Source organism: Canis lupus, chromosome 20 (assembly GCF_048164855.1).
Source record: "Canis lupus baileyi chromosome 20, mCanLup2.hap1, whole genome shotgun sequence".
NCBI classification, from domain to species: domain Eukaryota; kingdom Metazoa; phylum Chordata; class Mammalia; order Carnivora; family Canidae; genus Canis; species Canis lupus.
Window position 1 is genome coordinate 52,130,555 of NC_132857.1, and position 24,759 is coordinate 52,155,313.

Here is a 24,759-nt window from a genome sequence, read left to right on the forward strand (position 1 = left end):
CTATCCAGTCTGCATCACTACTTAAAACTATTAGAAGATAGCAATTCACTAGTTGGGACGATGCAATTCAAAACACCAAAAAGATAACAGGTTTTGAGAAATTGGCATATGTTAGTGATTATGCAATCATTCATTTCCCACAGATTTCTTTTTATAGGAAACTTTGGAAAATCCCAAAAGAACTGACCGAGTCATTCAAACCACAACAGGTTTCTTTCAACATCAAAACCATGGGTAGGAGTGGGCGAGGAATCTTTTTCTTTATTTTCTCTCTTTTCTTTTCTTTCTTTTTTTCTTTTATTTTCCTTTTCATTTCCTGTCCTTTCCTGTCCTTTTTGTCTTTCTTTTTTAAGCATGGACAGCCTGGTCCGAGTGTGCAAAGCTGTGGCTTCCCCTCCTGTGGATGCCTTCTGAACAGCAGATCTGACTTCCTCCTCAAACCAAGGCATCCTGAAAACATCCAAGCAGAGGAAGCATTTTTTCACCATGACATGGGAAAGGGCCATAGAGATCCAAATGGAAACGGACATTTCATGTGAGTGACTATTTCTACCCCAGCTTGGCTTCTTGCCTAATTCAACAGACACTTAGGTGGCTGAAGAGGGAAATTTTTGTTAAAGTGAATCCAGCTCTGAGTTGGACACGGAGCCTTTTGACTGGTGGCTGAGTTCCTTGTGCTCGCTGGCAAAATTCACAAATTTTTCTTTTGGTTGTTGTTGTTGGGTTTTGAAAATACTTCATTTCCTGGCAACAGTTTTCTTTCTTTAGTAGATAAAGGGAAAGATCTTTTCCATCTACAACATATAACACTCCTATCATCTTAGAAACTGTTTTCTCAACCAGGCAGGATCCCCTGAAGACTCACTCTCGCTCTCCATGGCCTCTTGACAGCTGGCTTATAACCAAGTGATCTCAGAAAAGTCCTCCCTTCCCCTGATTGTGTATGTCAGCGGGAGTCTGTTTGCTGTCATCAGAAGGTTCATCTTACATGTATGACCACGGGGGCTCTGTGTGTGTGTGTGTGTGTGTGTGTGTGTGTGTGTGTGTAAGGGGTGGGCACAGAGCCCAGTTTTAAGCTTTCAAGAATACTCAAAAACTGTGATTGAGAAAATTAGAGATTAAGATGGCACTCCTTCCCCTATTGCTCCCCAGGAAGCAGCACAAAATCTCTTGTTATGGGCCACCTATCATATTGATACAATACACACTAGTGTGTAAACCAATAATAGACAATCTTCTACAGTGGTGGCAGAGTGAATTGACACAACCTTTCTGGGTGGCATGGTAGCAGTCCAAGCCAAAAGCTTTAAAAATCATATATCTGTACTTAGGAACGGATCTTAAGGAAGTATTCATGAGTGTACACTAAGATTTGTTAGCTAGGATTTTGACTGCAAAAGAAAAAATGAAAGCAAATGTCCAACATTTGGGAAATGGTTAATCAGCTGTGATATGTTCATCTAAAGGAAGATTCTATGGTTGTATTCTTAAAGAATATACGAAGATAATGAGGTAAGGTCTTTGACATCATGTGAAGTGGTGGAAAAATAAGAATAAAGAACTGACTCCATTTAATGACAGCTTTGTATAAATATGTATGCATCACTGCATAAGTAAATGACTAATAGGAAATACACCAAAAGTTGTAGCAGTGATATTCTCTGTAGCTTGGCATTCCAGCCAGATGGATGGATGGATGGATGGATGGATGGATGGATGGATGGATAATTAGGTAGATACAGGTAAAACTGTTTTTGTAGGATGAAAAATGCACTTTGTTAGACACAGAAGAAGGAAAATGTTTACCTAATTTGTAAGTGATAGAAATTATGAAAATATCCATATCAAAGTAAAAAAAAACTGTATTTCTTAAGTGTACCCATCACAGAAATGGAAATAGGTTAACACAAATAAGAAATTCAAGATAGCGGGCTAAGCAACCACCTAGTTCCTCTCTCTGTTTTCCCAGGAGAGAAACAAGAAGCACAGTGATGTGATACCTCCTCTTATCAAGGTCACAGTAACTTTGTGATCAAGCTAGAACAAGTCTTAGCCCTTAGCTCATTCCAGAATGCAACAGATGGCATTTTATTGTTAATGCTCTTCTTTCTTTCTTTTTTTTTTTTTTTTTAATGCTCTTCTTTCTTTGTTTACATGTAGGTCATTGATTTTGATGAAGTTTGGGTTATGTGGTTGGCATATTTACCTCCCAAATGGTCACCTGTTTCTTGATACTGTGGGTGGTTTGACATTCTAAATTGGAAAAGGTAGTCGCAGTATTAATCATAGCCTTACATGTTGTGTAGACAATGTCTGCTAAGTGTTGGTATGAAGCAAGAGCTTCTGTCTTTGAATCTGTTGCCATTTATGCATCTGACTTTTAACGTGGATGGCTTTGAATTTGAGACTAACCAAATATGCAAGGGAAATAAACTAAAGTAAGTGATTTCCATCCAGTAACACAAAGTTCTTATAGTAAGGTATTTTTTTTTTCTGCACTAAGTACAGCTTCAATAAATAGTTGTTGGCCAAAACAATAAACACACAATATCTTCAGAAACATTTTCCCAATGACATGGAATTACATGTAGTCAGAATTGGCAGTACTATTTAAAAAATTCACATTAAGTCTTTTCTTAAATAGTATGACAAAATAAGACTTCTCAAAGTACAAGAGTGGCTTCATTTTGGTTTAAACACCTCCCTTTCTCAATGTGTAGATCTTAGGTTGCAAATATTAACTGTGAAAACATCACATAATACCTACCTGGCATTATAACTTTCTTACAATTCAGGCAGCGAGTATTTATAATTTCTAAGCAGAGGTATTTAAGTTAATGAGTTCTGAATAATATTTATTAACTATATTTTAATGACCCATTCTTTTTATTGAAAACATTAAAATCTTTTAGAAATCACTTTATAAATGCGATTTTAATTCTTTTACTGTATTCATAGCCCACTGTTTTTGCAGGAAAAGAAATTAAATGATTCAGGTTTAAAGAAACAAATTACTGTGCTAATCTTCAGGTATTTCTCTTCCTGATATGACCACTCACGTCTAATTGTGGCAGCACAGGCCCCATTGAGGGGCTGGTTCCGCTGGTGCTCCACTGAGTTATTTGTCAGGGACTTGAGATTTGGTGTAAGAAGCACATTGACCTCCAGCTCTTTCTAAGACAGACTGGCCCCTCTAAAATAATTCATAGAGTTGGTCTAATGAAAAGATTGGTGAGTCCACCAGGTAGAAGGACTTTAAATGTAACACAGGAGCTTTTAGTAGTATTTAGACTGATGTTCAGGATTCTTAGAACTAGCCATTCAGTTGTCTATGTCATGGACCATTGAAAAGCCCAGAGCAGGGTTGCTGGAAGTGGCCTGCAGTGGTAAGGTGCTTGGTTTGACCATGGAAGTCTTTTAACAAATTGGACAGTATTACGTAAAAGCCAGGTGTCCAACTTCGTTTGATAAATTGCATGATCTGGTGACCCTGGGTTCTCCTCCTCTCATGGCACTGATTGGTGTGTATTGGGTAGAGGCACCTGGCTGTTTAGACGAGGTGGTTGCCCTTCACTGGCTGTGCTCACACTCTGACCTAACCTGCTTTACTCAGACATTCATGCGTTTCCAGCTTCGTCAGTATGGACATTTGATTTCTTTGACCCTTGTCAAAGGACTAAAGCATTGTTGTTGCTGCCTTCTGCCCCAGGTATATTTTGGAACTTGACTCAACATTTTACCCCATATTGCATTGGAAAGTATGCTGACATTTCAGTAGGTATTTATCTTTTATAACCTTTTATGTGTAAATTATAGGCTCTCTTTATTCATTTTATATCTTTCTTTTATTTTTAAGGAAATAATACAAGGCTTCCCAACCAACTTTTCTGGGCTACTGAAGACTTTGCTTTTCTCCCCCTTCTCCGAATTCTTAGAATACATTTTGCCTCTCTAAAAATTTGATTCTTAAGATTGGCACTATAATATTGCTCTGGAATTCAATCCAAGTCAAAGTTAGACATTTTTCCCCACGAAGGGCAAGGATAATGCCTTTTACTAATATTACATATAATACTAATATTTTTTTTACCAATATTACTACTAATAAACTACTGCAAATTTACTCATACTCCTAATATTACCGAACCTAGCAGAGTGCTGAGTGCACAGCAGATCTGCAAGTGTACTCGTGGATTGAATCAGTATTTCCACTTCTTTACTATTTAACCTAAAACGTTAATTTCCTTCAGTATGAAAATTATTTATTGAACCATAGCATGTCAGCCATAATATATAGTAAATCAAATAACTCTTTCATGTATTTAGGAAGAAAGAACTTCTAACAAATGCATCATACAAAAACAGAAGTTCCTTCCCTGAATTTCTATTGCCTGATACATTTCTTCTTGCCACTGCTGAGCCAATGTTTTCCTCTTTTAATTTCTCTATTAACTTTAATTAGGCTCATGAGTTTGCTGGCCAGGTGGGTTTTCCCTAAATACTCACAACTCCATTTTCCAGGCTAACAGTAGAATTAAGTTAAGCTGCAGATTTGTGGCTGAATCTAACATTATAAGCTATGGAAGTTTCCAAAGCCACCACAACTCATTTTATCCGCTGAGGATTTCGGCAGGCAGCACTTTTAATAAGCCAGGCTCGACATTTTTCAAGGAATACTTTGGGATCCATTTTTGAAAGCAATATTGCTTATGATTCCACAGCTGGAAGATTTCCGAGGAAATAATGTTTTGTCCTCTTGAACACATACTTGGTCCATACGGTGTACAGAACATAATAACTCTAAGCAACCGGTTCTCAGTTTTGCTAACACATATCTCTAATATGCAATTTTCCAATGGCATTGCAGTAGGCACATGACAGGAGAAGAGTAGGATTAGTTCCAGTTCACTCTTTTATTTTACCTCTCTTGATTTTGTCTTTTAGGAAACATAAGTTGCCTACATTATTTGTGTATTTTAGTGCATCAACATAGATTTCATTTGTAATTTTCTTACTAAAACTCTTGAAAAAAGGAACAGAACAGAGCTGAAAATCTTCCTGCGATCATACAGGGCATTAGATCGTCTCAGGTACTGGCTGCTGGTTTAATAAAAGGATAGGATTTCCATTTACTCCAGGCAGGCTTAATGTATTGTTCTCGGAGTGAGACAGTCAGAATGAGTCAGGAGCCAAAGAATACACTTTATAGACACAAATAATCGTAAATTCAGAATGTCACCTTTAGGCAGAGGCATTTTTATTATTGTTAGTGGAGCTGCTGAGTAGGTTTGATGTTTTATTCTCTTGAGGACTCAATGTTCCCGAGTCCTGGAGCCCTGTCTTTATCAGGCTCGCAAGGAGGGAGCCCAGCCAAACTTGCTTCCTATACTTCTCTATGATTGATAGCAGATGGCATGCTTTAAAATAAACCTATCCATTAGCAGTCCTCAGTGTTTTTACTCAAGGCATTTACAACTGTCTCAAGCAGAAAACACATTCACTCCATGAGCTAGTTACAGTCCACGACAGCTGTACAGGTGCAAATCTCTCATTAACTCTTAAATAGTAGTGAAATCAACAATGGCTTTTTCTCTTACTCTGTTTGAGGGAGTATACTTCAAAGCTGCTGTGGAATTACTCTCCTCCACAGCAGAGCTTCAAAGGATGGAGTTTTATTAAAACTGAGTAATCTTATGCAATGATACGCTGGCCCAAAGAATGTATATAGATCATGTGGTGGATGTTATCCTTTTAAAATTCGTTTCTATGCGCACAGATTTAGTGGTAAATTACAGTCTCATAGGAGTGTTTGTGATGAGGCAGAAAAGAAAAAAAGTACTCACAAGAGTCCTTGGCAGCACCGAGGCCCCTGATTACAGGCACCTCTAGGGGATGAGTAGTCTCCTCTCCCCTTACCATCCCCCTCCCTGGGTACAAAGGGAGTGTTCACATGAGTTTTTACCATATGATGAGTTAATGGTTTGTTTTTAGGCAGTTGATTGAATTTCATTACCTATCGGTAGTTGAAGCATTTTAATCAATCAATTAATTAATTAATTAGGAAGGGGAGGGGCAGAGGGAGAGAGAATCCTGAAGCACCACTGAGCACAGAGCCCAATGAATGTGGGGCTTCATCCCAGGACCCAAAGATCCTGGCCTAAGCCAAAATCAAGAGTTGGCTGCCTAGCCTACTGAGCCACGAGGTGCACCCCAAGCAAAGTCATCTTTAAGTTAATCTGTTACCCAATACTGATCACAGGTGAGAAGGTTCATTTGTGCTCAAGGGAAGAAAAAAAAAAAGATTTGTGGTTTAAGAGACTATTAGTATTAATATTGGCAAACGCCTAACAGAACTTACCTTGTGCCAAGGATTGGTCTATAATCTTGCCAAAAATAACTTGTTAAATCTTATCAACAACTCTTGAGAAAACTATCAATATCCCTAATTTTACATGTAAGGAAAGTTACTGTGCTATGTATGTGTTTGTTGTAGTTAACAATAAGACCCTAGACAGAGTACTCCCTGGAAGGAGGACCTGAAAGAGGATGGATTCTAAGGCCACAGTGCCTGGGTTCAAGTGCTTGCTTCAGCCCTTATTGTCTGTATGACTGTAGTCATGTCCTTTTGATGGTCCCCGTGTGTTTGCTCACTTCTGACTTTATAGCCCTACTGTGGGCTAATAATTGTTCCTTTCTGATATGGTCCTTGTGATGATTGAATGGATTAGTGTATGGATAATACTTAGAAGAGTGCCTCAGACTTAGTAAATGCCATGAAAGTTTTAGCTATGACCTTGCAATCCTCATCATTATGAAACATATTAGACTGACCTTAAGCCCTTAATGTAAATTAGTCTTCTCTGATTACCTTCTATGTCTAAGACTCTGTGTTTTGAAATATTTTAATGTTTAAACAAAATAATTTGTTTTTATTTCACATTTTATTAATAAACACATGCACAGTTGCCAATCAGAGACTCTGATCAGCATGAGGTAGTAAGAGTTTTCATATGAAATTGATAAGATTTTACCCCAAGGCAAAGTAATTTGACACTCTAGCTTTAGCAGCCTTATTATTGGTGAGTGTGTTATTCCCTTGGGCCTTCTGAAATAATGAGACTGGTTGATGGAGCCCCTCATTACAACCTTCCATGGGTCCCAATGGGCCCATGCTGCCATGATAGGTAAATCTGAGCCAAAATATCTCTTCAGTGGGCGGTTGGAGAGGCAAAGCAGTAACAGTCATAAAGTATGCTCTATGCCTATCCTATCCCCTGCTATAGTTTCTGTAGTTTCTAAAGGGGTGCCTGGGTTAAAGGATTTTTCACAGGAAGGCCCACATACCAGAGACTTGCCATTAACTTTCCAATGATCACCTAATACAGATAGTTTGGAGAAATATGCTGAAAAAAATCCAAGTGGGCCTAAGGCACTTCCATTACAAGCCATCTTCATGGAGTCTGTGTGTTTTCTCATCAGGAGCCTTTTGTAGAAACATTTGCTTTCTTGTCTTTGCAAGTGCACTCAAGTTTTAGAATAAGTACTATACACAGGTGAAAAAAAAAAAAAAAACAAATGATGCAGGGAAATTTAAGTGATGAATAACACCTATTAGTGCTAGGTTATTTTATGTTGGTATAGATATTAGATATCCTATTATTACAATTGTAATAATGATTTGGTTACCCATAACATTTCATTCGGATTTCTGAAAAGTAATTCTATATTGGGTGTGGTTACAGAAGGTAAATGCTGGGCCAATGGATATTCCATACTTCTTGCTGTAAGCTTCAAGGGAATGTGGCTAGTAATTTGAGATTACTCAAGGGTACCTTGGTGTGCATTTTAGAGGAAGTTGGTATATTAATGGTTCCTCTACACTTCATTACTAGTTTTAGTATCACACTGAATGGGATTAAGTCAGTTAGATTTATAAACTCTCTACACAGACAGAAAGAAAAAAAAAGGAAAAAGGAATGGGGCCTAGGAAAATCAGTACATTTATTGGACTAAATGTCCTAGAGAGAGAAAGTAAGTTTTAGTAAGAAGGTTTTTTTTTTTTTTTTTTTTTCCAGAAAGGTACATATTAATTAGGGACTTGAAAAAATAAGAGTATAAATATTAAGATTTTAATGGTAGAAAAAACTAAGATTATATTATTGAAGAAGTGTAACTATGTATGAGTTATATCTTCTGTAGAATTCTAAATAATCAGTATTTATAATGCAATGGAAGAAAGGAAAGGTGGGAACTTGACATCAGTGTCGAGTTATATGTCAAGAATAACAACCTAATATCTGTCTGCCTTTCAGCCAATTATTGCAGCTCTTTGTTCTTAAATGTAAGTTGCCTATGCCTCAGTTTCCTCAACTCTAAGTTAAGAGGGTCGGACGGGATCAGAAAATCAAACAAATGGCAGGTGGGTTTGGATTCCCCACTCCCATGGCCATGACAGGCAGCAATAATTGATTACAGACTGTTCCCGCTGAGCCTCATGGCCTTTGAATTCTCAATGCAGTGACCTGAGCAGCCGTTCTGTGGTCCTCTTTACTCAAAGTGAACTGAAATGAGACTCATTAGGTATCTCTGTTAGCCCCTTGATGGTCCGTAAAATGCAAAACTTCTGGATTAATGGTTTCCCACCTTGAGGCGTTGTCTAGGTTTAAATGGGCAGATGTGTTACATGGAGAAATAGTTAAAATAATTCATATTTTGGTGGATGTGGTATAAATGCTGATGTTTTAGTACTACCTTCCATGGCTCAATTCCTGTGAGGAATGCTTCCTTTTAGAGAAATCTTGATATCCTTTCACACTGGTTCATTTATTTATTGTTATGGTTTTAAAACTGCTGAACCTATTGTTTTCTTTTTGTTGCTCACTGGGCCCCTTTTTCAATATAACCTTAAAGTACTTCCTGCTAGTTTATACCCAGTCTACATTCTTCTACACTGATCCAAAAATTATGTTCCCAATGTTTTCTTTTATAGCTCTTTATCCTTGAGCCCCCCCCCCATTTTCTGTGTATTCTTTTGAAGACTGTTCCACTTTGTTCAAAATTTGAAATTTCCGAGTAGTGTATATCTCTCTTTCTCTCTCTGAACTCTGTTCAATTGGAATGTGTTAGACATTGAGGTTCATTCCCAACTATGGGTCACAATTGACTTTCTCTGCATCGTTAGTTATGTGTCAGAATAGACAGCAGTTATCCAGAGCTTTCCAACGTGAATGGCAGTATTTATAAAATCAGGAAATTATCTTTAGCTTATGAAACTTCTTTAAGTATGTAACTTACTTTATTATCTAAAATAATAGTAGTTTTTAAAGAATATATTGAGTTTAACACCATTCCTTGTAATAATTCTTCTTTTTAATATACTTTCAGATGAAGGAAACAAACCGCTCCAGTTCAGAATTTTATTACTATTATATCTTTGAGTAGCTCTTTACATTTTGTAGAGTACTTTGTTGTTTCCATTTCTGGTTATTTTCAAGAAAATCTGGTCTTTTGGATATAATTATGGGTTAGGACTTAGGAGACAGATTTTAGCCCTTCCCTGTCTCTGTCACTATGATTTAGATTACAATGACCAGTGACTCTATTTTTCCACAATCCAGTTTTCATCTCTGTAAAATGGGTACATTATTGCTAATTTTGTTTGTGCATGTGCCAAAAAAGAAACATTTTCTTAGACTATTTGCCTTCAGCTCTTCAAGAGGAGAAAGCCATAAGTAGCAAAGTACTACTACTATGCAAAGTACTACTTACTGTGTCATCTCAGACTTCATTTCCCACCCTTACGTTCCCTTCCTAACAAAGAAATAATTAAATTGTCCCTGAGATAGAAGAATGGTTGGATGGTAGCCAAGGATTTGGGTTGCATCCCCAGTAGTGTTTGACATTTGTGTTAATCAGTTGACTTTCTTGTAACCTAAAGTTGAGTTTGTATATTCAGCACAATGAAACAGATTTTTAAAATATTGAATGTTCAGCAAATTAACAGTTATAAGCCTTCATACCCAAAGCCAACAAAATAGTGTTACACAATTAAAATTAAACTGAATTTACATTGACAGTAAATAAATATATACTTTAAGTTGAGGAAAATGTGAGCAAATATATTAGCGAAAATTAACATGTAGTGCTTTAAATAATATTCTAATTGTTTACAAAACTAATTTTTCTATTGTTCTCAGCAAGGCAATCAGGGCATTAATCAGCAGAGGTTTGACAAAAACCAGGTCAAAGACTTGCTGGTATAATTTTTTTCTTTGAGAAATCTTGTGACTATTCCCAGCAAGATAAGCCAAAGACACACACACACACACACACACACACACACACACACCTTTATAACAAAGAAAATAGCATATCAGTTTATATGGAACTTTTATTTTCAAAGGATCCCAGAATGCTTACAAACGGTTACTCAAACCATATACAGGAACCACTGAAGCACAGCCTTATTTTGGAGCCAGAAGAGGAGCTGAAATGTCAGTTGAAGAGGATGTTCTTGTTCTGGAAGGGGTGTGGCTTGCGTGACCTAATACGAGTTTTCTGGCTCTAATTTCTGTAGTGCTGTGTGGGTGGATTCCTCTGCTTTGGAGCTGCTTCTATTTTGTGAGGCTGTATTGCTTCAGAAGGTAGGAAGTCAAGCATCCAGTAGTGGAAAGAGGAGACATGGGGAATTGATTGTGTTCCTGTCACCAAGTGGCAGGAAGTGGCTATAGTCACAGGTTGCTGGGCTCCCTGCCCCTGGGGTAGAAAAACTGTCCCAGGTGTTAATTGAACCAGGTTATTTGAGTTGCCAAAAGAAAAACTCACCTCCTGTGGGAATTTTTAAGGAAGAAATATAATCATAAGTTCAAGTGACTCACATATAGAATCATAGACTGTTGGAATAGGATGGATATTAGTGATTATGTAGTCAAAAATCTTTATTTTATCTTTGAGAAAACTAGGACCCAAATAGGAACACTCTTCAGAATATTTATTCTTTCATTTCTTTAATACACCTTTATTAAGTGCCAATTATGTGCCAGGCATTAAGCTAGGCTTTGGAACATAAAGGAAGGTAATACAAAACAACAGCACCTGATATTTATTGGGACCACACTACAGGTTAGTTACCATGTGCTTTAGGCGTATTAACTCATTTATTCCTCATAACAAGCCTGTGAAGTAGGAGCTGTAATTTTCCCCATTTACAAGTAAGGAAGAGAGTATAACTTGCAAAAAAGATTCAGCTAACAATTGGCAGAGCAGGGATTTAAGCTAGATATGATGGTTTTAGAGCCTATGCTCTTCACCCCAACACCATGCCACTGTTTAAGACACCAGCTAAACAAAGAGACAACACAGTAACTGATTCTTATTAGAGCTACAAAGCAAATGAGCAGAATTCTGAAAAAGGCTTAATGAGCCCCATTAGCCACAGTGGTCAGGGAGGAGGGTGGGAGTATTCCAAGGAACCAGCCATCAGAAGAGCTTTGTCCAGAAAAGAACAAGTGCAAAGACTTCCCCAAAAAGAATGGGGAAAATCTAATGGGATCCCAAACTTTCTTCTTCTAAAGTTCTCTGGTTTAATTCTATTCTTGAAACTACAAAAAGTAGATTGAATCCCTCTATCATGTACATTTTTGGTGGAATAAGTGAGGCTCTTTTTCTTGAGGAGTGCTATATAAACAATCAACTGCTGATTTTAGAAACAGAGCTTTGCCTTTTAATAAAGGCCTTTGTAGAAACTAGGTTTGTCCTTAACCTCTGCTCCTTTTATTTTGTTGTTTCTATCACCTCACTTACTGCTCCTACCTTTATAATAATCACAAGTTCTAAAAATGACCTCCATTGATCCTTGGCACTTTGCTTATTTTTTTATTTTTAAATATTTTATTTATTTATTTATTTATTTGAGAGAGAGAGAGAGAGAGAGAGAGAGTGCACAAGCAGGGGGAGTGGAAGGCAGAGGGAGAAACAGGCTCCCTGCTGAGCAAGAAGCCTGACATGGGGCTTGCTCTCAGGACCCTGAGATCATGACCTGAGCCAAAGGCAGATGCTTAACCAACTGAGCTACCCAGGCATGCCTGATCCTTGGCACTTTAATGGGAAAAAACCTAAAATGTATTTAGTGTTTACTATGTATCAAGCTTCAGGGGAAGACCCTCGTATATTTTATTTCATTTAAACCTCACACTTCAATAAGTTGTATCATTGAATAAATTAACACATTGAAGGTCAGGGAGATAAAAGTTGCCTGAGACCACTTTACTGGTTAATAGAGAGCCCTGAAATTTTTTTAATTGTTTGCATGATTCCAAAAAATGTTCAACTCTTTTATTTCCATAACTCTCTCTGTTAATTTGCTGGATATTCTGATGTTTACAAAGTTTGTTTTCTCGTTATGTTGTGCTATTCAACTTAACATTACTCCACGTGACAAGAAAGTCAACTGATTAATGTCAAACACCACTGGAGATGCAACCCAAGTCTTTGGTTACCATCGAGGCACTCCTCTGTCTCAAGAACAATTTCATTATTTCTTTGTAGAGCCTTATTTATGACAGGAACTTCCTAGGACAGCATAGGAACCCTCATTAGGGTTAGGGCCTCCTTTTTTGTTGTTGTTACATCTACATCTCTGATCTCAGGATGGGTCTTGTAATTCTTAGCATTTTATAAGCCAGTCATGACATAGTTTTCATTGTTTGTTATGAATGTGTTTGGTCATACATAATCATATTATATTACATCAGTTGAGTTATATATGGATTATTACAACTACATATGTTGAGTTTAATTGCTTCTTATGTTTTTTTATTGAAGTATAATTGACATACAACATCATATTAGTTTCAGGTGTATATCATACTGATTTGATATTTTTATACACTACAAAATGGTCACCATGATAAGTCTAATTACCATCTGTCACCATTCAAAGTTATTGCAATATTGTTGACTCTCTTCCTTACACTGTACATTATATCCCGGTGACTTATTTATTTTATAACTGGAAGTTTGTAACCTCTTAATCCCTTTTTTTCTATTTCATCCATTCCCCTGTAATTGCTTTCTGAAATGTTTTCCTGATTATTATCTCAAAACTTGCTGTTAACTCCTTGTGATCAGATCAAAAAACATAAAATCAGAATTTGCAGAATAATTTCAAGTGATTTGGGAGAAATATTAGAGACAATAGTATAACACTCTTCAAGAAATGTTTCAGCATCAGTATTCTGCTGGCATGTGTCATGCTACTGTGTTAAAAAATTCTGTGCATCATGTCATTTAATTAGCATTACTTTTATTTTCTTAATCACACATAAAATAATCATCAGTGTTAAAGTCCATGATGTCATAGAGTCAATAAAATATGACGAACAAGATGACCAAATTCACATAGAAAGTAACTGGTAGTGCCCATAATCATAAAATTTGTAAAGGGTCCATACTCCAGACTCTTGTCTGCCAAACTATCCCACCTTTTAGTAGAACAGTGAGATATTTTTTTTTTCGGTTCCACATATCAAAGATGGGCCAACTTATTATATGCATTGAAAATTAAAATGTATCATGCATTATGCCTCGAAAGTACCATATAACTTAGAATATGACATAATAAAAATACATATCTTATCAATGTTGATTATAATCTTTGCATAAGGTGGAATACTTTCAAATACTAACATGGGATTGATCTCCTACAGTTAGCCTTCAAGGACAGGTATTGAGATGGCATCCATTCAAGAACACACACTGTGTTCATTCTTCCTTCTAGGTTTCCTTCATATTGTACTTCTTCTTCCTATTGTATGGGACTGGTAGTCTAATAATGTAAGGATACTGGGGCTTGGCATATAAAAAGGTCCTGAAAAACTCCATTGTCTCAGGATAAGAAAGAAGAAGAACAAAACAAAACTACTTAAAGAAGAGTTTAAGAAGTATCTTCTTAAAGATGGCGGAGTATCCTTGAAATTAAATATTTCTCTGTACAAGTTGACATTTAAAATGTGTGACTTAAGAGAGATAAGAAGAAAATTGTGAGAAACATAACCTTAAATATTTTGGATCACATTTTCGTGAATTATGCAGCATTTGGCACAAAGTTTAGGAAACAGAAACACTCTGGGGTAATGAAGAGTGTTTGTATTCACTTCATGTGAACATACATGCACAGTCACACAGTGTGTTTGGGGCATGATGCACTTGATAGGTAGAATGTGTCTACGGCAAAATTATTTTTTTATGTAACAGTTCCATTCCTGGGACTGAATGTTGGCTCTTTAAAATTTGTCTTTATGGATACTTCTAGGCTGAACTTACGGCACATAGTTGTTGGATAGCACAAATGTTTTAATTCTTCATGGCCAGTCAAATGTCCTCTGAGAAGTCACCCTGGAGCCATTCTTAGAGATGGCATGTTGTAGACGGGATGGAACAAAGCAGTAAAAGAAATAAAATGAAACTATGTTATCATTGGCTACCCTTTAAACATATTAAAAACTCTCAGAAGAGATAATCTACAGTAGGGAATAGTGCTGTGTTGGCTCTGGGTGTACAGGATGACCTAATGGGTCTTTTCCATCTCTAATTCCTGTGATATTGCAGATCTAAGAGATGGAGCCAGTAATTGTTTACAACATAACAGATTTCTGCCTCCCCAAACCCCTCCTCCTCTTTTTTCCCCCCTGTCCCTGGAGTTCAACAGAGAATCTCTTAAAATAAACAAAAACTGTGAGAAACTAAGAGAAGTCAGGGACTGGCCCACTTTTCTGTGGCAGAGTATGGAAAGTATGAAGTGCTGATCTGACTGTACGGACTGGAAAGCACAGGGGCCTGAGCCATTTACACTACAGGCAGTAGTTAAAAAAGGAAGAAAAAAAACCAACTTGAAAAAATGGGTGTAACCCTGGGCTTTGATACAACTGGCCTTTCAGCCCCCACTTGAGATTTGAACATCCCCAAGGGAAGCTGTGGTTTGGAATAAGATCGTGCATTTAATTTCACTCAGAGAACTTATTGGACTTGGCACCAAAAGAAAGAATTTGCAGTATATTTTTTGTCATGATTAGTGGCCCCCTCACCACAACATTTGATTATTTTGGAAAGGGAAAAGTTAAATCCTTGTAAAGTTGTGATTTACAATTTGCGAGCATCCAGGTAGGGAGCATGACTTTTGCCAGCTTGATCATGGGATCCACATTTTATTCTAGCTCATTGATGTGAGAAAACAAAACAGTTCTGTGGGGGGAAATAGACTTGGAAATATATCCCTTGATTATCCTGGGAGATTTTCTCTCTACACTACATCTTCCCTCCGTCACGTTGATTTTGGTCTCGGCTGGAACTTGTAGCAAGAAACTGGCATGTGGCTGGTTTACTTTTCATTGCTAATCTGTAGTAGCTGGTATTTTTATCATTTGATTTCTTTGCCATCACAGTTATGCAAATCTTGAGGCAAAGGAGTTAAAAGGAGCTTCTAATTTTATACCTGAAAATAACTTTCCCTGGACATTTTTTTTTTCCCTCAAGCTTTATAATTAAGATGGGAGATCTCATGGATATTTTGATACAGACTAAAATATGCCCAGATAGCCAAAGAGAAAGGGACTGACCAACTGGGTAGGCTGATGAATATTTTCCTGGTAGATGCATGACTTTCCCCACCACTGTGATGCTTTATCCTCTGGCATTAAGAATGCTGTTTGCAGAAGTAACATTCCTTTGAACACTCAGCTTTCTGAAATGGTGTCCTGCCGCAAGGACTGAAGGAGGGTAAGTTCGAGCATCGGTGCTGAGTAAGAGCCAAGCAAATTAGATTCTGTGCTGGTGTCCAACAGTTAGTCAGGTCTTGAGGAAAATCTAAGTGGAATTAATACCAATTACATGTCACCTCTTTTACTACGTTTGCATTTTGGGGTCTCTTTCTAGTTGGATTTGTGCTTGCGGGAAAACAGTCTGTAATGGTCAGGCAAAGAGTTCTCACCATGATTGCTAAGTGAAAGCTATTTGCTGAATAATGTCAATGTAGCAATGTTAGTGGTATTGTTGGCAGAGGGAAAACACTTTTTTTTCCCTCTCATTCTGGACTTGGACGGGAGATCAAGATAAATACAAGAATTTCATTGGTATTTGGGAAGTATTCCATTTGGTATTCTTGTCCCAAGTTGGGCATGGTGGTTAAGGGAGTAGATGGGCAAGGGCAATGAGCCTGGGTTCCAGTCCTCGCTGGCTGTGTGACCTTGGGCAAACTGTCTATCATCTCTAAGTCTGTTTTCTCGTCTGTACAATGGAGCAAGTAAAAGTAATTCGGTTGTTGCAGGGATGGGAAGGTGAATATAAACATATCATTAATGTTGTACGATGATTGGCACATAATAAGAATTCAATAAGTGTCAGTTATTATGGCTGTTTGATGTTGACCTCACGAGCAGGATAGTTCCTGGTTGTGTCTCTTGGCAAATGTAGATTCCGTTTCCCTGTGGAAGTAAGATACACAATCTGCTTCCTCTTTCTACTCTCACTGACTTCATGACAGGGAGTCAATAAGAGTTTGCCTATTTTGACCCCACCTTTGGAAAGCTATTATGAAATTTGAATCAAAAGCCAATTCATTCTGTATTAATGAGGCCTCTTTCAATGGACTCTGACAGGAAACCAACTCCATCTTTTTCTTATATTCTCTCACATTTCTAGGAAGTCTGATCTGTAGGTTCCCCTTATCTCCTCTTCCCTCCACTTCCTTTTTAGTCTCTCCCTTCCTTCTCCAGCATTTACTCTCTTCTGTGATGGGTTCATTTTGGGCAGGTTGTCTGGACATGATGGCAAGTGTGCCCTCCAGCAAACGTGATTCTCACGCTGAAGGCTGGATGTTCTCCCAAATATCTCTAATGGATATACACTTACCAGTTACCACTTGTAGCCCATTTTTCTCTCCATATTCTCTTTTTTATATGTGACAATTTTGTAATGCCCTTGCCTAAAATAACGCAACCCTCCTCTACACCATAAACACATTCACCCCTTTCGAAAGAGATACAAACCCATATCTCACTTTGTTACTGCATCCCAAATGCAAGTTCAGGGTCTTTGATGGATGCGTGTTTGCCTTCGGTCTGATGCGGATGTGGCAATTTCATAAGCTACTCGCCAGATGCTGCATGGCATTTTCATTTACCACCTTCATGGACAGTGGAGGAGGAATGAGGGGATAAATTCATTAAGATTATCATTTAGAAAAGGGGAGAAGGATAAACAACTTGTAGTGGCCAAGAGTTTGGGGCATAAAGCTCACTCTGTTGGACTAGAGTAGCAGGATCTCTTCCTTCTGGTTGTGGAAAGTGTTCCACAGTCACCAATCTGGCTGCTCTGAGATATGCTTCCTGCCCATTGTCTTTCATAACCTTGTCTGAGAGAGCAAAGGGTCTCCTGCTGTGACAAAGTGACTTTAAGCGACTCCTGTCATCCTGACATGGTATCAGTGCCCTGGGGAATGACTTGGGAATGAACCACTCCCCACCTCTATGTGTCAGTCTTTGAGTTTCTTTGATGAACATCTTTAAAACTTTAGGAGGCCTCCTATCTGTTTTACTTTAAGAGTTCTACATAGTATTGATTCTAAGATGTACTTTCTTTTTCACCTTTTAACATTCTGAAATGTTCCTAAAGCCAGTGAACGCGTGAAGTCAAGGGCTGCCAGGGCTGGATTTTAGACCCTGTTCTGGGTTTTTTGTTTTGTTATCCTTTAGTAAGAGCCTCGATGTATTACCCACGCCTCCTCTACTGTCTATGATGCTAACAAGGACCTTAAAGAAGGCAAACAATTCTAAAATATTCACTGTTTAGGGTGTTTAGAAATGTGGAGGGACAAAATGGACAAAGCCAAACACATCAACATACCTATATATTACCTTTATGATGTGTAGAATTTGACTATTTACTATTATAAAAACCTTTGATGTTTACCAATGTCACTTACATTAGTATTGACATCATCTAGGATGTCTACCCACCATCTTACAAAATACCTCTTGATGGGGCACCTGGGTGGTTCAGTGATTGAGCATCTGCCTTCAGCTCAGGTCATGATCCTGGGGTCCTGGATCCCACAGGGAGCCTGCTTCTCCCTCTGCCTAGTGTCTCTGCCTCTCTCTCTCTCTGTGTTTCTCATGAATAAATAAATAGAATTTTAAATTTAAAAAAACTCAGAAAACAAAATGCCTCTTGATACCACTTGCAGAGTCTAGGTTGGATTTCATTCACATGATAATGATCAAATCTGGAATTTAAAAGTTTTTCTATGTGCTAGTAAATTCACCATCATGGTCTCTATTCATAATTTCTATGGAAGTATTAAGTTGTCATTTGCATTTAAAAAATACCATCCACAAAATCCACATAATCTTTTGCTGGTTAAGTCTATTCTCAGACAACTGTTGGATTTAGTTTATTTGCAAGGAGTAGAGCTCAGACTCATTTATGGTGTGATTGACTGAGTTTCATCTCCATGCAGCCCCCTGGGTTCTGTGTCCCATTTTTTGGTGCCCACTTCCTTTTCTGCACTTGAGTAACTCATATCTTCCTGTTTCTTAACACACACCTCTGTCAATACCTTCTATAAGGAGTAGATCTGATATCAATTTGTTTTACTTTGGTATGATTTAGAGTCAATCCTAGCTGTGCTTTCTTTTTATGCTGACACAGTTAGGCAGGATATTTCTCAGTGAGCATGCTGGAGAGTAGACTTTACCTTTTCCCCCTAAGTACAACTAGTGAAAATTCTGCTCATATTGATTAAAAATAAAACTGAGTTTAGAGGATAGGTTAAATGAAGGTCTAGAACTGTACTTACTAAACTTAATTATAAAAACTATCTGGAGCACTAAAAAAAAAAAAAAAAAAAAAAAATAGTTTCCTGGGCCCTGTTCCAGACTCATCGGGTCAGACTTTCTGAAATAAGGTCTTGAGAATTGTTCTTTAATGAACTCCCCAGGCAGTTCTTATGACCAGGCAAGTTGGTCTAAAATAAGCCAATAATGGGAGAGGGTATAAACATAAGAAAGCACAGTGGATGCCACAAAATTCTACATGACATGCAAAAGGGTAAAACTTTGATCTACCTTCTTCAAATACATTTATAGATGGTATAATCTTATTGAAATTTTATTGTTCCTCTTACAGTTTATCTTTCCTATATTGCAAACTTTAATATATCCAAGATGTAGAAAGTTGTATTCAGTTTGAAACCAGAGAGAATAAACGACTAAATCCCACAGGATCTGACTGTGAGGATGCTTTGAAAGTGAGATAAACTGCTGCATCCATAAACATAAACAATCACTTAGTTTCATCTCATTTATCTCCTGAAGAGTAACTTTGCTCCAAATCTAGCATTTCTTTTTTTTTAATTTTTAAAATTTTATTTATTTATTTTTGCAAGACAAAGAGAGAGCAAGGACAGGGATGGGATGGGTAAAGGGAGAAGCAGACTCCCTGCTGAGCAGTGAGCTGGATGTGGGGCTCCATCCCAGGCCCATGGAATCATGACCTGAGCAGAAGGCAGATGCTTAACTGATTGAGCCACCCAGGTGTCCCTAAATCTAACATTTCTTTGCTCTTATTTCTTCATAATTTCATCTTTCTTTAAAAAAAAAAAGATTATTTATATATTTTCTAACTTTACTGAGGAATAATTGACAAACATAACTATATATTTAAAGTGTACAGCGTGACTGTGTATATGATTATAATACATAAATTGTGTTTAATATATACATACACACATACAGTGGAATGATTACCAGGATGGTGATTATTAACCTAACTTCATCTCACACATTTAACTCTTTGTGTGTGTAGTGAGAGAACACTTAAGATCCACTCTCAGCAGCTTTCAAGTATATGATACCATGTTATTAACTATGATCTCCAACTGTACGTTAGATCCTCAGAATTTATTCTTCTTATAACTGAAAGTTTGTACCCTTTGACCTACATCTTCCCATTTTCCCCTCATTGCAGCCCCTGGCAACCATCATTCTGAGAGCATTATGGTAGGTGAAATAAGCCAGACAGAGAAAGACAAGTACTGTATGGTATCATTTACATATGGAACAAACAAACAAACAAGGAAAAAATAATTTTATAGAAACAGAGAATTGAATGGTGAGTACTTTAATCTTGCTAATATGAGGCAATTTTGCAAGTATTTTATTTCTGTGGAGAAGGATAATTTCATAAGCAAAAATGATGAATATAATGATGTACATGATCTTTTATAATTTTTACATTTAATATTTCTATATTAAGGAATCCAATTAGAAGTATTCTAACATCAACTTCTGAATTAAATCACCATCTATGTAGATGATATTGAAGTGGTTAAAATATAGTCCTTTACATAATTTAAAAAGTGCTGTGTTGCAAATATCTTGGCAGAGGGATAGAACTATGAAGATCAAAGGTTTGAAAAAAGATATATTCTAAAATACGATATATTCTGAAAGTGCCTTATTTAACTAGACCTTTCTACAACAAATATTTAAAACACTCATGCTTCGTTCAAAATTTCTAATGTTAATTATTTAATTCATGTCTTCTAGACAGGCTGCAACTGACTTAGGTACACACATTTTATATTCAATTTAGTCTCTACTTTGTAAATCTGTGGCCAGTTAAACTAGTGGCATTTCTGTTAGTTTTAAAACAGAGACCAAACTGCCCCAGATCTGAGATCATCTGTCCTCTTGCTTTCCAGATCTTTTCCTGTAAGGATTTGAGAACCCAGCAAAGAGAAAGAGTTAAGCCTGTTCTCCTAGTTGGCAGAAACTTTGTAGTTTAAAATTACATACTGACTCTGGTGTAGAGACACAAGAAATTATAGAGCAGACACTGTCCAGGACAACGTATAATTTACAATGTACTAAAGAATGTATACCGCATGGCAAAGTAAGTGAAGTGCTTCTTCAAATATAAGTGTTTTGCATAGAAAGGCAGTAATTATCCACTCCTAGGGAAATGTTTGCATTCATTCTAAATCAATATTTACTATTCATTTCTTGTGTTCAACAAAACAGGGATTTAACTTTTTTTTTTTAATTTTAATGAAGCACTAAGACTATAATAATTCTACAATGTAATTGTCTTGATATGAAATATTGCTAAATGGTGTTGCTATTTCGAGAAAGAGCAGTGTGAAATGGAAGGGTATCCCTGTTTGTGAAATGTTACTTTGGGAACATTCAATTCAAACTCAGCCAAGCAGGGCGACTCACCAGTTTTCAAAGATAACTTCAGCTGTCTCTTTGGTAAGACCCTTAACTAGGGTCATTCAGATGAGTCTTTGCCTTTGTATCTTTTTCTCTTTCTAACACAGGCTTTCTGATAACGATTCTGTTGCAACTTAGCTATTGCTTTTTTTTTGGGGGGGGGGGATGGTGGTATGTGTGTGCATGCGTGTAAGAAATTCTTCTATACTATTATTCTTTTCTACAAGAGGAAAATATATTTTCCCTTTTACCTTCCCAATTCCCCCTGATTATTTTGTTCAAAGGAACTTCAAGAAAAATGCTGGAGGAAAACAAGGAAATAGGATGTGTGAATCCTGTACACTGAGACAAGACTGAGGGTCTCTGGCATATGTTTATTTATAGAGCTTATGATCTGATCATTCTAGGACTTTTCTTTGGGAAATGACTACAATTTTTTATTATAGAGGCTAAAAAAGACCTGGACAATATAACAATGTTATATTACAACAAGAATACTCTTTTTTTTTTTTTTTTCCCCAGCAACAGAAACAATAATGGTTTTGCCACCCCAGTTTCTGGTTGAAGCAGGATCCCTCAGTGCACACTGTTACATTACCAAAGGCTTCATAAATGCCCCGGTTTTCTGCATGCTTATATTTCTGTCTTCCACATCTGTGTATAGTTTGGAACCCAAGGTTTCTCTTGTCCTTCTCTAGCTGTTTTTGTTTTTGTTTTTATTTCAGGGGTGGGTAGGGCCAAGCGGATTAGCCCTCTTTGTCTTAGTCTCTTCGACTAAAGAGCCTTAGTCTCTTTGAAAGTCCCACCACTCCCAAGAGGTTTTTCAGATTCTACATGGATTAGCGTATTTGTTTTTAAAATTTAATCGGTGTTGTACCTTCAGATTCACAGCTTCTATAGTGTCCTTATATTATTCAAAATGAGATTTAGAGCAGGAAAGGAATCAAGAGTAAATTATATACCTTTGCGGTCTCATTATATAGTTTGTGTAGCTTGTCTGGATTTAAAATGCTCATGTAACAGCCGTGTGGAGTGGGTCTGGACTGAGGTTCCCTCTCTGTGCTTTCCTGCCATTTATAATTCATGCAAGCTCTTTGAGTGAATTACTACTTGGTATGTACTCTGGGGACGAATAATATCATTTATGTATTGTGATTGCTACTCTATTCTATCTTCCTTTTTATTGACAAGAAACAAGGGTGTTGCTTGTAGTTTTGAAAGTAAATGGGGTGCAGAAATTGTCCTTCTCCTTCTGAGAAAGGCACCTTCTTTCTGCAGGAAATGCTATTGTAAACTGTACTGTTATAAATGGTGTGTTGGTTTTCAAGATATTCCTGTCTCGGTGTATGAAGTAACAAAGTGTTCCTTTAGCATTCAGTAGAGAGAGCCAATGGAAAAGCAGGCAGTTAAGGACACGTTCCTAAAGTCTGGAAAATCAATGGGACACTAAAAAGGGAACTGAAGTGGACCGGAAGGAACCTCTTGAGGGTCATTTAAAAAACCAGAAACTGATTATGAACAGAGCTTTTACCCAAGGAACTGGAGGGGGCCAGAAAACCCATTCTACTGCACTCAGTTAAATGTCTAATAGTTGAGATGTTTTCTGCACAGCCCATAAAGGATAATGAGGAAGGCTTTGATAGCTTTAAGAAAGTCACTCTGTGGCCTCTCACAAAAACATGATCTGAGCATAAGTGGCAAATGTTTGCAGACCCCAAAATGAAAAGGGGTAATGCCAGCTAGGTAAGGCAGTTACCTTGCTAATTGCACAGGAAAGAGGTCCTGATGTGAGTTTGCACCTGAGGGAAAAATAAAAGCAAGGGATGTCAGAGTGTAAAATCTAAGATCTCATTTACTTAAGCTGAAGCCTTCTGGAGTCCTTGAAATTATCTATGAGTTTACCTCTACATCATAATTATTTAATGTAGGTCAAATTAAGGACTAACTTGCAGTTTTATTGTATTGTATTTTGGGGGATTATGAATCATCCTTATATGAGTTGGGGTTCAAAAATATTATATTACTGCTTTCCTATTGCAATCATTCCTGAGATTATTCTTATATATCACCACCCCCCAACGTAAGCAAAGACTTCATGAATAATTTAAAAAAGAAAAAAAAGAAGAACATTCATGGTGAAGTATTTATATTAAGTTTGGTAATGAAGAAAACAAGTTTCGTTAACTGTTCTTTTTATGATGCCTTTGCTACTCTTAGCAAAAGTCTATTAAAAAGAGCAACCCTAAAATCCTCTCCCAAGGCACTGAGGACACTTACACTGACCTTGTATTCATTCTTTCAGAATATGAGACAGTTACATTGAATAAGAGAGTAGTTGAATACTTCTATTCATAGAAGTAATTTGCCACATGGTTAATAGACTAGCCTGCCAAGAATGAAGTAATGCTTTCTGCAGGTCTTTAGGCAAGATAATCGATCAATCAGTCGGTAACTTTATAAACATTGATCACACACCTGCTTGGCATGACACCCAAACAACTGTTGAGAGTTAGCTGAAGCAGGATACCTGCAAACAGGCTGGAGAAAGAGGAGTGCTCAAAGACTTTCCTCATTTTTGTCATATTTCAACCAAAATTTACTGCACTATAGAGATATGTTCAATAATGTGGCTTTTCTTAGGAATCAAATGATGATGCTCCTCGAATCAATGATCTGAGAAAGAAAAGGGGAACAGAATGTCCTGCAAGGCATCTCCTCAACCACTCAAAGAAAGCCTATTGCTGATATTTACATGCATGTACTAGTTATGAATCTCCCCTTATCTTAGTACTATGGTCCTAGAAGACTGGCTGACACATAGCAGAATGGGGCCCTAAACCACACTGGATCATACACCCCTGGACTTGCTTTATCTCCAGTCATGTTCAGGTCCATATTACTGATTGACAGATGCCTCCTCTTTTATTTCACTATTTATGTCAGCAATTCTCAAACTTTTGGTCCCAGAACCATGTTCCACACAAAAATTATTGAGGACATTCAATAGTTGGGTATTAGATCTATCCATATTTACCTTACCAAAAATTAAAAGTGAAATTAAAAAGTATTCACCAGTTTATATTTCAAAACAATAATAAATCTACTACTTTACCATAAATAAGGTTTTCATGAAAGATAGCTATATTTTCCAAAACAAAATATTTAGTGAGAAGAGTGGCACTGTTTTACATTTTAGCAAGTCTCTTCAATATCTAGATTTTCTGATCTGCTTCTTCATTCAGTTTAGTTGTAATGTCAAATATTATGTAGCCTTTGGAAAACCCCATTGTAGGCTCATGAGAGAATAAGAGTAAAAAAAGGCAAAAAAAAAAAAAATCCTTATGCAAACACTTTTGATCCTGCAGACCCCTGAAAGGGTCTCAGGAACTCTCAAGGAGGTCATATACCACAATATTGGACTATACTGTGCTGAATTAATATGTGTATCTACCTTCCCCCAAATGATGAGTTTAGTGGGCCATCTGACACATAC

At 37.2% G+C, this 24,759-nt stretch overlaps 1 long non-coding RNA gene across 1 annotated transcript; it reads left to right on the forward strand.

Moving 5' to 3' along the window:
• Positions 1 to 226: 226 nt before the first annotated feature.
• On the forward strand, positions 227 to 20,941 carry LOC140611961 (uncharacterized). Its single transcript, XR_012013282.1, has 3 exons — positions 227 to 535; positions 20,020 to 20,163; positions 20,756 to 20,941. It is a non-coding gene; the product is annotated as an uncharacterized lncRNA (long non-coding RNA).
• Positions 20,942 to 24,759: the final 3,818 nt, after the last annotated feature.